Source organism: Stegastes partitus, unplaced genomic scaffold, assembly GCF_000690725.1.
Source record: "Stegastes partitus isolate 25-593 unplaced genomic scaffold, Stegastes_partitus-1.0.2 Scaffold1039, whole genome shotgun sequence".
NCBI lineage: Eukaryota > Metazoa > Chordata > Actinopteri > Pomacentridae > Stegastes > Stegastes partitus.
In genome coordinates, this window is record NW_007578770.1 from 35008 (window position 1) to 41000 (window position 5993).

Consider the following 5993-nt stretch of genomic DNA (forward strand, 5'->3'; position numbering starts at 1 on the left):
TGTCTGTGCAGGTCCTTTAATAATCTGCTCGTCTCATTCTCAGGTTGGAGGCAGACGGTTTGAACTGTAATTAGGTTTCCACGAGTGTTTCTTCTATTTCAGCCAAAAAAAAAAAAAAAAGTAATAACAGATCTCAAGCGAACCTTTGAAAAGTTTCTCTCACACACACACATTACTATCTAGTTGGTTAGCAGTCATTTGCCATCTCGTTGTAGATTCGTGATATCGACAAATTTGACTTTTTTGGACGTCATCTTTGCAAATGTTGACGTTTTTCCAGATTATGGAGTGCATCACACTTTTTCTTGCTGGTGGAGTTTGAAATTAAAAGCCAAGATTAGATGAAGATTAAATGTCCTTGTCTGACAAAAAGTAATAATAATTAATGTTGATGCATAATGAATACAGTTAATGTTGTATTACTGTTTGTTGTTTCACTTAATTGGGATTTTTGTGGCTTTATTTATTTATTTTTTTGATTAAAATACTGATTGGAATTAGCGTAGCTTTGAACACGGGGGGAAATTGTTGGGTTTCTCTCCTTAAAGCTGTAAAATCTTGACCTTATTACATATATGAAATGAAATGAAAATGAAATGAAAAATACTTTATGTATCCCAGAAGGGAAATTCAATATTGTAAAAGCTCACTTTAAAAAAAAAAATCAATATAACATATATTTTATACAACAATAATAATCATTCATTCAGTCAATTGTCAGTCAGTCAGATTTGTTCTTCAAGGAATATATATGTAATATATAAAATATAATATATAATATAAAATTATAAAATATAATAATATGTAAGTATATCACTTTGAGATGATAGATGCTATCATATGGAGCTGGTAAATTAAATTGATATAAACCCCTCAGATCATGTGATAGAATCATTTTCCTGTTCCTGAGGTCAAAACTGAAATATATGATGAGGTTACCTTCATCAATGAAGAGAAAACTCTGCCTGGTGGATCAAGGAAGTCTTTTAAACAAGTTGTTCATCTCGTCTTATCCTGTGTTTCTAGTTAGATTTTATTATTTTTAATTGCATTTATTCTTGCTTCATGATATGTGGTTCAGTTGTGATGTTAAATAGAGATTAAAACTATATTTAAACCTGCTGTATTGAAGTGGCTCCAAGTGTTAACTTTGCACTCCTTGTCTTGGTATTAGGGAAACGAGGAGTCGCACAAAATCGCAATTTAGCACAAACTCGCTGCAGCTTTCCAGAGAGAGACGATTTAAATCATTTTGAAGGCTGGAATGGATGTTTTTTCTAACTGCATTAGAACTCTCCAAGGAAAAAGACAGCAGGATATATTAAAAAAGCAGCGTCTCTTTGCCATTGTTCCTGCTCTCACTGCTAAGCTAACTGGGAGCATCTCATGTCAAACATCCTGGAAAACTACTGGAAAAAAAAACTGCCCGGGAGCAATCGGACTGGACAGTCAGCTCTCCGTAGGCCCAGCAAAAAGTAAAGCAGTCAGCAAGATGTCACTTCCAGGCAACTTATCTTCGTGTTCACTTTCAGTTGGTCTGAAAGCAAATGTACATAAAGATCATGATGAAAAAATGTATTTGGAAAAGCTGCAGGGCGCTCATGCTACCTGCTCTCATACTGACCATTTTCAAGAGATCTAACTGAACCGTATGGCCTTTTCTTAAATGCATACGTCCATTTTAACCCTCCTCATGAATTGACATCATTATATTTTAGCTTCTTTGATTGTATATCTAATAAATATACATAAAAACATCACGACATAAGCCTGCCTGGACAAACACTTTGTTATAATTTCCAGCAATACACCAGCTGTAAATATCCTTCAAGTGCTTTGTGTTGCATTTAGAGCTAAAGGTCTTTTTAATGTTTTCCACCCGGTCGTTCTGGTTTATATAACATCCTTCTCATGCACAATAGCAGTCGCTCAGTACTTCTCTGAGAGCTATAATGGTACGAGTAGCCGGCGATAGTGTGCGTGACTGAGGATGGTCTTGCTTATATGAAAGCACAGTTGTGTGTATAAGCAAGATTTATGACCCCAATCAGCAGTGTGACTGTGCATATACAGTAAGTGTGCACAGCAGCAGAGTGTGTGCCGGAATGAATGCGATGTGTTTCTCAGATTATAATGCTGTGTGCGAGAGTCGGCGTGATTTATGGCCCTAACAGTCTCCTGTGCTTATAGTCGTTCTCTCATGCAGATACTCCGGTCACTAATGGATCTGCATATTTTATTTCTGTGCATTAGACTATGACCGAGCAGGACATGAAGCCGCTGAGGCGAGCTGCGGCCGTTGTTAGGATTGTAAAGAGAGGGAGCACCGAGTGTGTGAAAAAAATCTTCCATAAATGTTGATGTCTTGATGTTACAAAAACCTTTTTATGTCATTTCCTCTGCGCAGCGAGAAGAGGAAGCTGCAGGTGAACATCGCAAGTCCCATCCAGTGCAGCATGAACGGCAGGAAGTGCACAGTCATCGTCGAGTCCAAGATCAACCAGTCGCAGCCAGACTTCACCAAGAGCCGGTCTGGCTACATCCTGGCTGTTCCTGGCAACTGAAGTGGGCCAAAGGGAAGAAGAAGAAGAAGTAACAGCTGATTCCAAACCAGGCTGGGATAATAATGATGATGATTCATTCCTTGTGTTTTTTTCTTGCAGAGCTGCTAATAATGTGACAATGCAGACAGCAGCTCTGTGTAGGATCGGGCTAACTGAGTCCTCCGTCTGCACCGCTATGCCAAATTTGACCTTTTGTTTTGTAGATTTCTATGCAATATTACTATAAAAAGAAACTACTTGTACATGCAAATTGTTGTTAGCTAAACAGGTTTAAACAGCAAAAAAAAACAATGCACTACGTGATTATCCACCAAAGTGTTGTTCTTTCTTTTTTAAAATCCAAATTTAGAATTTCAGTTTTGCTTTGTGCAATATTTTTTGTTAATTGTAGATGATTTGTGAGTCCGGATGAGAGGACATGATGCAGCAACTGCTCTCAGAACCACTGATGCTGCATAGTAGGAGGGGAGAGAAAAAAAAATCCACCAGCTTTGCAGGAATTTGTAATCCCTGCAGCTCTGAGTGTCAGAGCCAGATCAAACTGAGAAATGAAGTAAGAGGATATTCATGTATGACTTTGATGGGTTTTGTCTGCTTTAAATCAGCAGAAAACCCCTTTTTTTCCCTGATTTATATTCTAAGGAATGATAATGTCAGTGACCTTAATTGAGGACTTACCTGCCTGAATGCTAAATGCAAGAAACTTGTAGTTCAATAAATGTTTACAATCACACGAGAGAACAGCGAGAGAGGAAATGTGCTTCAGTCGGTGTCTGGGGCACAGATTCTTGTGTTAGTCTGGAGCTGGATATGTTGAGCATATCCTGAACGTTGCAGCCTGCTACATACAACAAATCTACTAATTTAAATCTTGCATCTTATACTCTATGCAACGTCTGTAGTTTTATAATACTCTAAGTACTGCTTATACATTAAAGGTTAGAATATACCGTAAGTGAACAGATTACAAATATGTGTATGCACAGCACTTATACTGCAGCTAGTATAGAAAAAAGGATATAACTAAGACTGAAGGCAAAAAAAAACAGATAATGCTTCGTTCCAACATGTATCTTCAGTTCATGTTCTGATAAAATGTCAGCCTTAAAGGTCCCATATTGTGCCCTTTTCAGCAAATTAATGAAAGTCTTGCGTGTCTCCAAAATGGGTGTCGTTCAGTTTTTCCAGCTTAGAGACAACTCATTTCACCCTGACGGTATAGTTCCTGGTTTTATTCCTGTTCTAAATGGGCTGTTTTAGTGGCCTGTTCCCGCCCCCCTTCAGGATGGAGACTCTCTTTGAGCTAAACAGTCGATACCACAGCAGCAGACAGGATCATTTCACACGGGAAAATCAGAAACACCGTGTTTGTCAGACCACTAATCATTCTAGAAAAGCAGTTTGAATGGACTACGTTTCCGTCTCTCACAACAGAAACAGAAAAATATACTGAGAAGAGCTTTATTTGGAATTCCACTGTATTAAAATCCAGTTTTTGTGAGTACAGAGAGCAGGAGGGAAGTAAAAATATGCAAAGGTTGTTGTTTAGTTTGCACTGAAACACATCGAAACACAACTAACCCACCCACGTTTTCAAGATAAAACACAATTAGAATGGATTTTCACCATATGTGCTGGATTAAAATGCAGTTCAAGCGAGCACAAGGACCACGAGACAAGTAAACACATGTAAAAGGCCAACAGCTGAACTGTGAAATATCTGGTTTGCTGTCTAATGAACAGTCTCATGATTTGTCCTCAGTCTGTCGGAATCGTTTTCTGATTGACAAACATGCATTAAAATACAGTTTATGTGGGAGCAGGAGAAGGTAAACACATGTAAAGGGCCAACAGTTGGACTGAAACACATGAAAACGCAGTAACCCGTCCAAGTTTTTAAGGCATACAAAACGCAATAAGAATAGATTTCCACCATATGGGACCTTTAATGTTTTAGCTTAGCAGCACGGTGTTGCTAACCAGTACTGTACAACCACACGTCAACTCCAGCCCCCGAACCTCGTCTCACTTGCTGGAAATCTCATCTTGATTGGCTGCGTTCAGTCTCGTAGAAACCTAAAAATATAGAATAAGAACAGCTTTTTCGGAAATCCGACTGTATTAAAATGCAGTTTATTTGAGCACAGGGAGCAGGAGAGAAGTACAGGGTGGACACCGGCTGGGCTTAAGCTACACTGAAACACATTAAAACACAGTAACCCGACTACGTTTGAATAGATCTCCACCATATGGGACCTTTAATGCGTAGCAGCAAAGTGTTGCTGACCAGTACTGTATAACCACACGTGAACTCCAGCCCCCGAACCTCGTCTCACTTGCTGTCTTTGTTGTTAAATGAATGGCCTAATGACTTGTCCTGGGTCCTTTGGAATAGGCTTCCACTTGACAAATATCCCCTTCATCACAGAGAAAAGAGTTGGTCTGACGGAGTGTGTACTGTAATGTGGGTTGATTAGCTCTTTTTTCCTCGTCTTGGCTCGGAGGCCCAGAGTCTGGCTAGTGGCCACCGCGAAAGAGTGAAGACGGAGGGGTGTGAAGTCTGCGATCAGACCGCCGTCCCCGTGACTTTTTTTTTTTTTCCTATTAACGGCTGACTATTTGGAGACTCGGTTTTCTTCTTATCTCGCGAAAAAAAATTCCATCGCAGCTCTCAATAAGTGTGGAGAAGCCAAGTCGCACCAATCAAACCGTCGGGGCTTGAATGAATCTGGCCTGTTCCTGGCAAGCTGTCGGCTGTGTGGAAAGTTTTCACTCCGCTCGCGAGTGTTAGCGCCTCGCAATATGCTCTTTTTTTCTGACAATTTGCAGACATTCGCGCAGAAGCTCACGAGATGGAGATGTCTGGCTTTATTATGTGGGCTTGATAATAACATGCACAATGTATTGGAATAGAAGAAGGTTCCAGGAGCACGCAACAAAATAAAACCACAAAATGCTAACATCCGTCTGCACGTTGAGCACACAAGGAATAAACAAATAGGATGTTTTCTACCATACAACCATCCTCATTATTGTGAGGTTAAAATGTCATCCTTGACTTTAGCAATTAAGACATCACTTCAGGCAGATGTTCTGAGTCTTTCGTTGATATCACATCGTCTTCATCAGCAGATGGAGTTTTTCTGGTTGTCAAGGAGACGTGCAAAATTTGTGTTTTGGGAAGTCTACTGTTTGCTACGACCGCTGATGCTAACAGCTAACACGCTACCGACCACAGTATTGATTCGTTCAGTAAATGAAAGGGAAGAAACTAGTGATTTGACGATCAATTAGAAAAAATGAACAAACACAAAACAAGCTAACTGCTAATTAGTAGCTTGTTAAAAAGGTTTGCAGTTTCTTTTGTGGAGCAGTTTATACATTGACAGGACATAAAGCTAGCTAAAAAGCTTCCTCCATTTAAGTTCC